At 32.8% G+C, this 15,331-nt stretch overlaps 1 protein-coding gene across 4 annotated transcripts in view; it reads left to right on the top strand.

The window, feature by feature from the left end:
• Window positions 1-15,331, top strand: part of pico (ras-associated and pleckstrin homology domains-containing protein pico) — a 150,325-nt gene that overhangs the window by 74,153 nt on the left and 60,841 nt on the right. For 2 of the 4 annotated variants that reach the window (XM_088266057.1, XM_088266056.1), the window contains exon 1: window positions 9,993-10,283. The exons of 1 other annotated variant lie outside the window; for it this stretch is intronic. The gene's annotated coding sequence lies outside the window, so the exon portion shown is untranslated. Of the gene's footprint in view, window positions 1-9,992; window positions 10,301-15,331 lie in introns of those variants that run through there. One more of the 4 variants, XM_088266058.1, reaches the window with a different exon arrangement.

Raw genomic sequence — 15,331 nt, 5'->3', positions numbered from 1 at the left:
CCCTATACGTCATCAAATTTTACGTCATCGGGTGTTAAGTTATCCCTTTATGTATCTGCTTTATATAGCTGTAATAGCAGTAATGTGGATTCGTTTCTGTGACGTCATTCGTTACCAACTTACAAAAACAACGTTTTTACGAAGGTGAATTTTGCAAGAAAATGACGAATGAATACATTGATTATATCGGCTGTTATAAACACAAAAGGAGTCTGACACAATCCTTTATAGGTTCAGTTTGATAAAATGAAAATACCCTTTTGCCTGGAAATTGCGGTCTTTTCGACGTCTCCGAACGCGATTGTAGGAGCTCATTCGTGATTTGCGTTTGGTTTTCCCCATCTAGTATTCTGGATGGATTTCTTCTGGTAGTGGTATCTCGCGAGAACACGGTCGCACGCGCGCGCTATTTCGGTACGCTCAGTCGGTCGGCGCCGCACTGGGATTGTACCTAGTATTATGCATGTACCGTATATTTGTGTGCTGGGCTTCTTATAGCTACTTTAGGCTTATAGGGCAGAAGACTTGCGGGCGTATTCTACTAAATACTACATTTAAAAAAATCTACTACATACTACCCGTGTATATTTTGGATCATTGTTAAATAAGAATTTTAAAAGCCTGCCAATTTAAAAAAAAATGTGTGTGTGTGTATACCATATATATGTATATTCTCATACTGTAAGTAGTATTTTACAGAAATTACAATGGATATTTCATCCACTTTTTATAATTATATTATGATAGGCAGATGTACAAAAAATATTCAAATGAAAAAAAAATACTATTTGCATCTCGTGTTTCAAGTTTAGTTTAAATATCTAGGACAACATTTTAATAATATATACCTTGAAAAATAATCCAATACTCTTATTTACTTACGTTTTTAACCTTTATCCGGAATAAACAATATTGTTGCTATGTAGGTAGGGAAATGGAAGATGATAAGGAAAGTCACAGCAATGGTGAGGGGTGATTGGAGGTACATACCTGTACTCGCTAAAGCTAAATGTACAGTCCGTTGAGGTTCCACACGTTTAGCAAATAGAAAAGAAGGAAATTCTTTAAGATACGCTATGTTAAAAAATATTCCGCATAAAATTGTAGGTACACTATTTAAACATTAAACAATTGTTGATACACGGTACGTTGATACATCGATCAGGGAGGCGTCCTGCCCAACACCTTGGCCATTCTCCAGCCCATAAGGATCGAGAGGAAGGCGTTACAATTTATCGGGTAATCTTTTCCCTGCTCCAGACTCAGCCCACTCGACGTCCCGAGACCAATTGACGACGTTTTAATCTATTTACAACATTTTGAGTGTGTCCAAATACTTGTTCACAAAATCTGGATTATCTCCAATTACAGGAGTTATTTTCATATTATTTTTTCACATCTCACCAATAGATGTCTATGGTGAAGTTCTAGTGATTCAAAAACAAGGTTTCTAAATTGGTTCATATGTATAGAATTTCCAAGAATTTGAGTTGTGTGGTTGTCAATAATGGGTAGAATTGGTGAATGTTACGTGTGTAACGTGCCTACTCAAACCAGTCTATGACGGTCGTCAGCCCCGTAAATGCCCAGACTTCCATATTGTTCTTCATCATTGATGAGATGTCAAAAAATAACACGTTTTAATCTATTTATTTATTTTATATCATTATCATCATCATCCTATTATTATCATTATTATTATTATTATTATCTATGTCTTTATAAGCGCTCCTGAGGTAGTATTTTTCAAAAATGGTGCTATACTAATTATCCGAATTTTTTATTATTATTATTACGTATTCGTTTTCATTTTTTGACTTTTTGAAGATTTAACGGAATGTTAACAGAATAGGCCTTTATGTTGCATCCCAGACCCTGACCATCAACTATACAAGACACGCGTTCCATTGTACGACACTTGAAGGCTCCGAGTAAAAAATGGGGATTAAAAATGGCTTGCGGCATTTTGAAGATATTCAGAAATCTTTATTTTTTACCACGTGGCCGTTGATTTTAGGATTTAGCTCGTAAATTATGAGTCGTGCATTAGGTATTCCGACCATATGGTCGATTCCAAAACATTTGCTAGGCTCTCGCCGACGCAGTAAATAATGCCAGCAGGCTGAAGGAACTGCTGTGGCACTCTTGGCCCTCAGTACTGAACGGCGTGACTTGGAATTTTAAGTCGATGTTCTCGCATTTACTTCATTTACTCACATTTACTCAACAATAGGCCCTTTATCATTCATGAGACACGTTGTATTGCACAAGCATCGGCTCAAAGGACATTCTAATAGAACGTAACATAAAACCAAACATGACATCCGAAAATTTACTTCACTTTGTCTATAATGGTGCCGCAGAACGAGCCATACGATGAAGTCTATTTTTTTTAACGAATATTAATCTTTAGGTTCTACTGTCAAAAAAATCGCTACGTTTCAAAAAAGTAACTTTTTGGTCTACTGTTATATTGTCACTTCGCCATTATATGTATTATACATATTCCAAAAACGTGTTTACAGTAGGTACACAAAATTTACTAGCTTAACATAATTTGGCGATAAACCAACAAATATATTATCTGAAATTGCTACTTAATATATTCTTAAACGTTTTTAGAGATTTTTAATACATATTACTCTTATAGAATTTTTTTATTATTATTATTTTTAGCTTTTTATAGTTTTTAGAGCTAATATGGGACAAATTCGGCCAATTAGTACATATGACTACTACTACTACTACCATCACGCCGTTACATACCCGCAGGGGTAGGCAGAAAAGATGGAACGCCACAATCTTCTGTCCTGACATACACTCCTCGCCTTCTTCACATCCATACATCTAGTCATACATGCCCTCCGATTATGCAGACTTTTGACACGACCAGATTTTAGGTTTTGATTGATCTGATCGTGCCGAGTCCTTTTCGGTCGTCCTCGTTCTGTTTTCCCGCTCACATTCGCCACATATATTTTCTTAGTCATTCTCTCGTTATCCGTTCGCTCCACATGTCCATACCACCGTAAAGAACTTGTCATAAACTTTTCAATTATTCCTTGTCCAGCCTTACATTCCTTTCTTACATACGAGTATGTATGTATAAATTTCGATTGAAACATACACGTAAAAAAATTACAACATAAAAGTATGTAGAGGTCTGTTTGTACCAAAGATTAAAAGAAAAAAATTAATAAGAATAAAAATGTCTGTAAAATAAGGTTAACAAACATTGACGAACATAAGTGTTTTAGGGGTCATAAAAAATATTAGGAAAATTCATTCAAAACTTTTATAATATTCACGGTTTTTTCGGACTAAATTCTTTAAAAAAAAACAATTCTTATTTAATATAGTTTGTGAACAAAATATTAATTTTCCAACGATCATGTAACACCGATCGACCAAGAAACGTGAATGTCAGTCGTGATAAAGACTTTCTGGGCAAATTCATCAGGGTTTCTTTATATGGCGCATTCACCGTCGGTGTTAAAAATTTCAATTACTTTATTATTACCAATGAAACGAGCGACGGCTTTTGCTTTTGAATGCACACTTCTGCATTCTTCACCCGCATCAAAAATAATTGCGCTTTACCAACTGTCAAAAGAACTTCACGAATCATCTAAGATCTTTAAACCATATCAGAATGAAATACACTGCACACTGAAATAAGCATTATGCTTTTTAATCAAAACAAAAAAAGGGGAAAAATGATTGAGATAATATTTATTTAACCCATACCGATCCGGTAATATTTAAATGTATTTATATATTTATTTATTTTTTGCCTAAATTCGTTAACAATAATAATACATTTAGATAATTTATTTAGTGCCATTTTTGTTAAATACTACCTCAAGGGCGCTTCACCTGAATGAATAGGGGTAGAGAAGATGCTGAAAATAAAATTAATAGATAATTGTTTTCAAAAGTAGCAAATTGGCGTTTAGGAATGAAATCTGTTGTAAAATCATTAAGGTCAACGTGTGCAACATTTTGAGTGTGTCCAAATACTTGTTCGCAAAATCTGGATTATCTCCAATTACAGGAGTTATTTTCATATTATGTTTTAAAAAAGTGTGTTAACTTAAACCAACCTATGACGGTCGTCAGCCCCGTAAAGGCCCAGACTTCCATATTCTTCTTCATCTTTGATGAAATGTCAAAAAATAATAAGGTCAAGGCTCATATTTCACACCTTTTCTTCTTCAACATCCACGCACCATGTGATACATGCTCTCGGCTGCGTTGACTTTTGACATGACCAGATTTTAGGTTTTGATCTGATCGTGCCAAGTCTTTTTCGGTCGTCTTCGTTCTGTTTTCCCACTCACATTCGCCACATATATTTTCTTAGTCATTCTCTCGCTATCCATTCGCTCCACATGTCCATACCACCGTTAAGTTCTCGTTGATTTGGTCGTTTCATAATCCGTTTATATCATCTCGTTGTTACATGTTATTATTCTCTATAAAATACTTTCACTTAAATTCGTTTAAACATTTTATTCCTGTAAAAAAATTGCTAAGCTATTGTTCTTCATCCCTACAGAATGTCTGAATACCCGATATTCCACTGATAATTCAGCTTCCATATAACAGTATGCTCCAGACTAGAGTTATAAAAAAAATGGCTGAGTCTGAAGGCAGGAATGTGGAGCCGCCATATTGTTCTAGTCGCTCTTTTATAAGTATGAATCGTTTTCGTAGCAATATCCACAAAAAAGGTTAATAAAACACAAGAAATTATTACAGATGTTGACAAGATATGAAATTTGCGTTTAAAATAGTAAAGTTTAAAATACGCCATGGTAAATTGATGCCATATCAACGTGTTACACTTTCTAAACAGTTTAGGAAACGCTGACATATCTTATTAGGGTCAACCTTTACACCTCCATAACAACTTTCTTATGTGATGTGGAATAGTAATCTGATACAATACAATAAAACCCCATGGACGCAGCTAGTAATGTAAAGGGCCGTTATTGCCTATATTCAAAATCCAATAACGCTAATCTTGGTCATATAAAGATTTTCCAAATACTTAGATAAATGATTTTGAACTCAAAACGATTTTTTATCTCTTTAATAAAATACTAAACTTTAAATAAATGCAGTGAAACTTCTCATTACGAGCATAATTTTTTCCAGAATGTACTTAACGAATTACTCGCTAAGCAAAACATTTTTTGTTTTGACTGGCGCGAAAGTCCCGTCGTGAAAAAGGATTTGGCCTTTCTCTGTTACTCGTTGTGCGAAATGTTGCTCGTTAAGGGAACTTTTTCACATTTTTTTGTTTGTTATGTGAATTTATCGGTATGCGAGGTGCTCATTAAAAGAGGTTCAACTATACACGTATTTAATCACGTACCTATACATAAAAACATATTCATATTATTTTTTGACATCTCATCAAAGATGAAGAAGAATATGGAAGTCTGGGCATTTACGGGGCTTACGACCGTCATAGGCTGGTTTGACATCTCACCAATAGATGTCTCTAGTGAAGTCCTAGTGATTCATGAACAAGGTTTCTAAATTGGTTCATATATATAGAACTTCCAAGAATTTGAGTAGTGTGGTTGTCAATAATGGGTAGAATTGGTGAATGTTACACGTGTGTAAAGTGATCACTCAAACCAGCCTATGACGGTCGTAAGCCCCGTAAATGCCCAGACTTCCATATTCTTCTTCATCTTTGATGAGATGTCAAAAAATAATATGAAAATAACTCCTGTAATTGGAGATAATCCAGATTTTGTGAACAAGTATTTGGACACACTCAAAATGTTGTAAAAACATATTATTGTACATTTTATTTTGATTTGGCATTATCGAGTACATATTTTGAATACTTGGGCGTGGTCAGGTCAGGATTCGGAATATGAATGCATGAATGTGGAAGAGGCGAAGATTATTTGCAATGAAAGATTGGTGTGGCGTTCTATTCTCCCTGTGAGGAAAATCGAACGTGAATAGACATGTGACCTCTCGGGTGGTCTCCCGCGGAATGAATTTTGTGTTTTCGAACATCCCCTTAAGAGAACTATTTACATATTTAGTTGTATTATTTGGATCGGCAGCCACCTATCACTTTTTTAATTTAAATTTTAGTTGGCAGTTAAATGTTTTTAAAGTAAATATTTCGTTAATTTGGGCCAATTCTCGGGGTGCTTGGTGTATCGTGGCGTAGACCCCGAACCCGGCACACTTACACCACCTGCTTCCTGTAATCTGTAACCAGTTTGCATATTCAATAACACACGGTACTTTGACAAACATTAAATCGCAACTTTAAAATAATGCGAATGGTGATGGTCCGATCCCGCTATTTTGTACGAGAATGTGTGTAGATCATTTTTACATGAGATATGAGTACATATCGCCAGTTAAATGCCAAAGGGCCACAACTGATTATTCCAAAAATGGTATCCAAATCGTCAACATTTTCATATTGAAAGACACCAATGATTCTAGCGTTAGAAATGGACATTTCTGACGCTAGAATCATGGGTATCATTTTCGAATATAAAAATATTGACGATTTAGACATCTATTTTTATTAAAATTAAACACTTGAATATACCACTTTAATGAGTTTTATTTTTATTTACGACTAGTTTCGAAAACGACAGATGTTTTCATCTTCTATGTACCAGAAGGTGAACAGATCTGACGTTTTCGAAGCTAGTCGTAAATAAAAATAATACTTTTTTAATTAATGTTTTACTTAGTAAATACCACTATTTCTTAAAATCTACTGTGACACGTGTTTCGATGCATTCCGCGTTTGAAAATGATGCGGAATGGAAACACGTGTCACAGTAGATTTTAAGAAATACAAAGTAAAACATTAATTAAAAATGGATAGATTTTACCACAACTGCCGAATCAATCAATGAAAAAATAAAAGTCATTAAAGTGGTATATTCAAGTGTTTAATTTTAATAAAATAATCATGTCATTCGACAAAGTTAATGCCGAATCAATAAATAATATGATTTAGATACCATTTTTGGAAGAGTTTAATATTTTTGCGTTGTGGCCCTTTGGAATTTAACAAGCAATATACTACTACCATCAGATACCGTTTCTCTGCAGGGGTAGGCGGAGAGGATGGAACGTCACCCTCATCGATGTCGTAACATACACTCCTAGCTTCGTCATACGTCTCCACTTGATACCACATGATTCTAGATTCTGAAATGACTCTCTTTTGGCCGTCTTCGTTCTGTTCTTCCGTTTACGTTTGCCAAATTTACTTTCTTCATCGTTCTCTCGTTATGCGTTCGCTTCACATGTCCATACGTCTATCCAAACTTAAAATACAAAAAGAAACATTTTTTTTTGTTGAAAAACGTTTATTGGCATTTTTGGACTCGGTAGATTCTACTTAGTCCAAAAATGCAAAAAAAAAATTCAAAAAAATGTCCCTTACTGTGTTTTAAATTCGGACAGCCGCATACATACTACCTCAAAGAACTTTTATTAATATTTTCAATATGTTTATATATATATATATATATATATATATATATATATATATATGTAATAAAATAACTAGGTACCTACCTATACATTTTATTAAGTACTTACAAAAAGTACCTACATAAAACAGTTCTACCACCAGATGCCGCATGCGTCGCTCAGAATAAAACAAAAGACTTCCGATAATATTATTAACTGTCAGAATCAGATAGATAGATAGATAGATATAAAAATTATTATAAAGATTAATTAAGAATAAACTTTTACTGTCGTTTCTTTAATTACAAAGCAACACATTGTTTATTTTATTATTATACACCCACTTTACATATTATTTACACTTAATTTTCAAAAGGAAAATATTACCACGTTATATATATATATATATATATATATATATATATATATATATATATATATATATATATATATATATATATATATATATATATATATATATATATATATATACATGTATATATATGTGTGTGTGTATTAGAGTCTTATTTTGCTAACGCTTTGTTAATACCTACCACTATTTTGTAAAATATATTGTTTCACGTGCATTCCGCATAAAAAAAACATGTATCCCAATAGATTTTAAGAAATAATGGTATTTACTATGTGTAATTTAAATGGATAGATATTACCACAAAGTGACTGCTAAATCAATTAATTTTATTTTCCATTTTGTGTTAAAAGATAGCATTGGTCTTAAATTATAACTTGTTTTGATGGTGCTAGACCGAAAAAAATTAACCAATGTAATTTAATAGTTTCTTCATCGCACTCCTGTGAACTTTGTAGTATATTTTATACACAAGAGAAAAAACATCAGTCGCATAATTAAAATAATATTATTGTCGGATATTGTATAACAAGCGACATTGGTTTTAATTACATGTGACATTTCATATTTTGATTTGGGTTTTATTGACATTAATATGTTATAGATTTACGAATACCCAATACTTGTAATCGAGCATTACATTACCACAGTACGCAAGACAAATATTTTTTTAATAAATATATTATGCAAAGTGACATATCGCTCACTCCTTTCAAGAACGTCATAAATACAAAAAACTTGATTTTTCAGGAGATCGTTTTTAAAGTTTAAAAATATTATCAAATGTATTAAAAATAAATATCAAGCCGCTTATTGAACTTTTTATTGTGCAACAGATCTTTTTAGGTAAAATCTAAGTATTTTTTCTCCATTTCAAAAATATTAAGTATATCTCAAAAAAATAATTAAACAATACATTATCTTCAAAATGCAAAAACAACTTTTTCTGCCCTGTAGCGGGTAAATATTAAGTAAAAAATATGTGGTTTTATATAAGATAAAGTACATTTTCTGGGTATTCCGAAAACATGCACAACTGAAAATTGACGATTTTATGTAGATATTTGAAGTTTTTGAAAGGAGTGAGCGATATAGCATGTGAGAAATATTTAATTTTTAATGCCAAATATACAAGGAACTAGAAATACGCAACAAATTTGTGCACTGATTGGCGTGAGTTTTACCGTCCGGCAGTTTGGTTTTTAAAAATACAAGCGACTACGATAATTCAGCGCGATCACACACCGATAAAACATAAAATTGTTCTTTATAAATTGTTTTTTATTGTGATTTTATATTTTATATTTTAGTTATTATACAGACCTGAATGATGGAAGTTTAACTTCTGAAACATGTAGTCTATAATAAAACTCAAGTGGTAAAAAACGAAGTGTTTTCTTTAATCATTGTAAAATTAATTCAATACGTCGTGTGACGTATAATATCATTATTCAGTATACGTCACAAGATAAATGGGAGAATGATTAATAGCGCCTTTTTTAAAAGTGGGGCTATTGTTGTTAAAATCTGTTTTTACAGACTCCCTTCTGACACCTGTCGAATAGTCGGTGTTAAGAAAAAAAAGGCAGGTAAACCATAATAATAATATAATACACAGGCTGGTCGTAGAGCAACCATTGTTACGGTAAACTTCAGAAATGTTAGATAAATGATATTTATAATTTTATATTTCTGTCACATCACAGGCTAAAATGTATGATATTAACCATAACAATTAACTCATTGAAGGATAATTAATATTTTTAAGTGGCATGATTTACTACATGAATGTCTTTGTCACCAAATTATCTGTCAAAGACGTGGAATTGTGAACATGTACGATCAAAATCAGTGCTAGGCTATGGAATGCGAGGCTTCGTTTCTCCCTCGGCCCCTCTCGGGATAGAGCCTTCGGGAAACAGGCCATCCCTGCTCCCCGGTCCCCGAACGAACCAACCCTCATATTTATACAAAAGAGATCATTTATTCTCTTCGTCATAAATACGGTGATGTAGAATATAAGGTAGTTTGCTCCTAAGTGCCTTAAATTTGCCTCTCGTTAATTTGCACCTGCCTAGAGCTCGGTAGATGCGATGGCCGGTGTTGGTTCTTTATTTCTTAGCTGGCTCACTCCGCGTCCCGCGCCAGTCGAGTTTTGAGCGGTCCCGGTAACGGACGCGCGCGCTTCTCGTTCGATCGGCGCCAAGTTTAAACGCGGCGTTCTTTCATTCCAACTTATTACATTACAGTCCGTCGCGTATCTGGTAACAGAGAAGAAGTTCATCTCTTCAAACGAAGCGTCCGAACAGTCAGTGACTGATGAGTTCTACCTCAGATTGACAGGTCCGAAGAGTAAACAGTGCTTTTTGAGATGGGCTGCTGACAGCTAACGGAAAGCGGAAATTGTGCAATATTCCGGACATTGTGCAGCTATTTGGTATATATTTACTTTACGTGAATTTATAGAAACAAATCAGAGTAGAGTGCCTCGTAATTCCCCTTTGTCCCAAATTATCACGCATCATTAAGTTGTATCTATTAGACACAAATTAATATGCGTTATAATTTGAGATACTGATTTCCGCTTTGCCTTATTCATAAGCGAATTTTCTTTGAATGTAAGTTTATGTTACAATCAGTCAAGTACAATCTTCCCGCGTCGATATATTCGTGAGTGGAATCCTAACACGACGAGATAGTAACACGTGTTCCGGGGAACAGGAACATCTGGACCTATCACCTGCCGCTTGGTCCTTAAGTTGTATCCCGAAGGAATACAATAGCCTCTTCTCATACCGAGCAATCTGGCTCACAATCGTCCCGTCCGTATCCTTGTGCCCGCCTCCTAAACTAAGTTTTGCTGCTCAATATCATTTTGTACATTAATTTAAGGTAAATCACAAAAATTCTGTCGTATTATAGATTTTATAATTTATCTCAACACTTAAGTATAGCATACTTTGTACGTATTACGTTTTTTAGTTGATATTCAATGTATACATGTAAGCACCTTTCGGCAGTGTGTAAATCTAAAATGGACAACAATGTCTTATAAATGTAGTCATATAAAAGAAAAATTATACAACTGTGTATTATTTGCGCGAAATTCCAACCTTCTAAAATGAAACTACAAATGAAATCTGAATTTATAAATACCAATAGGATGACTACCTACAATTAATTTGTGAAAAAATTACAAAACTTAAAAAAAAATTAATACTAAATTTGAGTGCTGAAGTCCGTTTTACAAGTATACATTTCATAAAATAAAATTACAAAACATAGTATTTCTCCATTTCTTACAGCAATCTGTAATATTTAAACATTTCGTACAAAATATATACGTATTAAAAATGTTGATATAAAGATTTATCATATTTTTATGGGTCTCGTTAAAAATATACATTTAGGGGGTTTGTGCACTACCCGGAATTTTACCGTCCGGCAGTCCGGTTTTGAAAAATAAAAGCGTCTACGGCAGTTTAGCGTGATCGAATTTACGCGCAACGTTTTCACGCTTCGATCAAGAGCACCGATACGAAGAAAGATGGACAAAAGCACAAGCCAATCCAAGCCAATCATCGTTTTAAAACGCTAACTGACGTGCCGGTTGGTGAAATTCCGTGTAGTGCACAAACGGCCTAAAGCTCTGTTTGATATTAACTTCCTAATAATATGTTCATTCAATTAAACATCGAAAGACTGGCCTATAAGGTACATACAAATAATGTTTAAAGTAAAAATACTTACAGGATTTTTCCTTATCCGGGTATAAGAAATTACACATTTCAATTCGTTAGTTCAAATAACACAACAGGAGCTAAAAACGTCCAGTCCTGTTAATTTGTATTTTTAGTTTGAGATTGTGTTTACGAACGAATTTTACACAGTAAAAATATGGTTAGTTGTAATTTTAATGTATCGTTTATTGAGTATTTTGTTCATAAATAAATAATAAATTAATTAATTACATTTACTTATAAAATGTCTGTCGGGCGGTATTTGCGTGGTTTTCATCTTCGCACCTTTAGCTATTAAGCTTTAAGAGTATTGAATTTATTAAGATTTTTATGGCTTCGCTCGTTTGCGAGTGATTTTGGCCATTACAATCCAACAAACATAAAATTAAAATTTAGACAAGTTAAATCATACTGTTATTGTTAATAAAAATATATTGTTTGCAAAAATATAACGGTGAAATATGAATTATATTTGTGAACAAATAAAATTTATCAGAATAAAATATTTTAATTCCTAATTAGCCACTCGAGATCTATCCAAGCTCTTTTGCCTAGTGGCCAAAATATTTTAAATTTTGTTTAGTAGATAGTGTTTTAGTATTAATCAGCTTTGATAACGAGGCGGTTTGCTTCGAAACTGGTAGACATTATGATTAAGTTATCATAAAATATTTTAAATATAGTGATTTTAAAACAAAGTTACATTTTATTATAAAATGGAAAATCACAAGGTTAGTGCTTTAAATATAAATTATATTTTAGTTCTTCTTCATTAGGATTCAATCGAAATTTTTAATTATTTTGTCATCTAATTTCAACGTTAAATCGTAAGGCTTGCGTACAGCGAGAGTATTTTATTTACATAATAAAGAATTCACAAGTGCAAGTTTGCATTATTAAATAATCAATATTATGTCACTAAGAATTTATCTCTAACATAATATTGAACAAAGTTGTTAAAATATCGTTATATTACATCGATGGCCCCTACGTAAAGTACTCTATCTGCAAATCTGTTAATATTCAGGAGAGAGCTTAGAAGATTTTTTCAACGTATTCTTTTAATTAATTAACGGTTTTATCTAAAATTCCAAACTAGTATTATACATCCAAAAACACTATAAAATTATGTTTTAAATCGTTTTAAAACTTCATGCTATGTCAAAATTAAGTAGCTAGCATTTTAGGAGTTCAGTTCATTTCGAAAATTCGACGAAGATAGCGTCTTATACGCCTGAAAACTAGTAATTTATTTTTATTATTTTTTTGTTTATTTATATTTGTAAATAACGGTCAGTTGATAACGTACACCAAATATCTCAAAATTGGCAAAAATGTAGTTGGAGCACTTTACGTAGGGCACGTCGACATATATCAGCATAGTTATAGTTCATAATATAAGATAGAGTAAGTGAGAAGAATATCGCTTTACAATTTGCCAAATATAATTATTATCACATTGTTGTTATTTTCTGACTCTCAACTCTTTTCGTGTATCGCGTCGTAACCACATCTCAAGATATATATTACGATGCGGTTGAATTTTACGTTCGGCTTTAGTATTCAAATCTGCTCGCTCTATTGTCCAAAAATAATATCCTCTTAGCCACAAAGTATTCCAATTTGATATTTGTTTTATATTATTTGGTAATTATCCGAACGTGAACCGCGAGAAAAAACGCATTCGTATTATTGTAATGATTTAGATTTCGGACAAATACGGTGAAATCTCTGTTTCGTTTTTAAAGGGACCTATTGAAATTAACTATGAATGCGGAAAAAAATTAATGCGGGATTAAGACGTTAATTCAGAAGAATATACAATCGACTAAAGATACGTCCTCCCAAACTTTATAAACATTGTCATACTTGTCATAGAAATACAGTTAGTATGTCTTTTCAATGATGCCTGAAAAAGATAACTGTCGAATTGTTTAATATATGAAAGTTTTATCGTAGAGTTCTGGGTATATTGGGTTGCAATAGTTTGAAGTATCAACCTCCGTAGTGTAGGGGTTAGAGTATTAAGCTATCTTTCGGTCCTGGGATCCTGGGATCGATTCCCAGGGGTATGGGTGAAAAATAAATTTAAGTAATTTTTTCACCATAATTTTAGTTTAAAATCACCATTTCCTGGTATCTGAAGCGTAGGACTAATCACTTTGCTGTAATTTATTTAAAGATCAAGAAAAAACTGCATCGATATGACGAATTGCTTTAAGCAACATTGGATGCGAAAATGGTTTGAAGAAGTTATAGTTTAAAGGTTTCACTAATCTTGACAAATAATACGTTTTTTATTTTAAATATTTTATTTTTATTATTATTAATAAGTCTTACGGGTTTTAGTGTCATATGAACGGAAGTTCAACTCACGACATAATACCAATACATTACAAAACAAATATGTATATATTATCTAAACTTTTAAACATATTCCGTATTCTATAGATAAGACCTAAAAATTACACAAAACATTTTTATTTGTATCTCAACGTTGTATTTGACTTGAGTTTTGTAACGTATGTCAATTATGGTTAATAAACTATTTCCATCTTTTGTAATGTGAGATTTTGCCAACTTTTAAAACTTATAGCAGTTTAAACTAGAATATTAAATATTATCATGACTCTAAAATGCAGTGTTATTTTTAATATTAAAAATACAAACAACAATATTAAAATTGAATTTGAGAAACGAGTTTTAAATAATTTAAATGATCTTGTTTGAAAATAACATGGACTGACTGGTCAATTTCGCGAAACATTTCGCCACAAAAATCTAATCATCAATCGGATGAAATTTGCTGTAAATTTTAACTGAAACTATTTTTTAACGCCTTGCATTTGAATTTTTCTAAACTTGTCAAATTAAAATAAGTCAAGAGTTTAGGAAGATCTAGAGTTGTAGTCGGTTTGGTTGAAATCAATTTTAGACTACATATAATCCTGTTAGGGGTAGGCGCACTTAATGTTCATCGGAACGCTTCCTAAAAATGTCTCGTTCGTCATATATATATATATATATATATATATATATATATATATATATATATATATATATATATATATATATATATATATATATATATATATATATCTTTAAAACAATAGTTCAAATATTACATTTATTCGAAATTACCGTGAAAAATATTATGTAGATACGAGTATAAATAATATTTCTTTTGGTGGTGATTGAATGATTAATGTGTAATATTCACTGTTTTTTTTTAATAAAGTATTTTATCTCACAATTAAAATAATTTTATTCTACCGTAATTTAATAGCAGTGAGGCTCCCCACCCAATATGCAGCATCTCTCGCGGGGGTGCAAAGAGGAGGATGGAATACCGCATGGGCGCGTGAAATATCCGAGGAGGAATGGATAAGAAGTTGTGTGAAAGCATGAAGAGCAAAGCTCTAGACATTGTATGTGTAAGCGAATGCATGAAAAGGGGAAATGGTACGTTGGAGCATAATGACACGCTTGTTCTGTGGTCTGGAGTACAGGACACAGAGCGGGGGAAGTCAGGGCGTCGCGGCGCTACTATCCCCGAGAATAGTAGAGTGTTTGAAAGAATACAAATGTATCAGTGCCAGGCTCATGTGGGTCTCCTTCAAGATTGGAGTCACGAGTATCCTTATCGTAATAGGGTATGCTCATAATCAGAACCTAAAATCTGGTGGTGTCAAAAGTCTGCGTAATCGGAGAGCATGTATGACTACATAGGTGTATGGATGTGAAG

Source organism: Brachycentrus maculatus, unplaced genomic scaffold, assembly GCF_059751285.1.
Source record: "Brachycentrus maculatus isolate JH-2025_06_01 unplaced genomic scaffold, ASM5975128v1 h1tg000261l, whole genome shotgun sequence".
NCBI lineage: Eukaryota > Metazoa > Arthropoda > Insecta > Trichoptera > Brachycentridae > Brachycentrus > Brachycentrus maculatus.
This window is presented reverse-complemented; position numbering and strand designations above follow the sequence as displayed.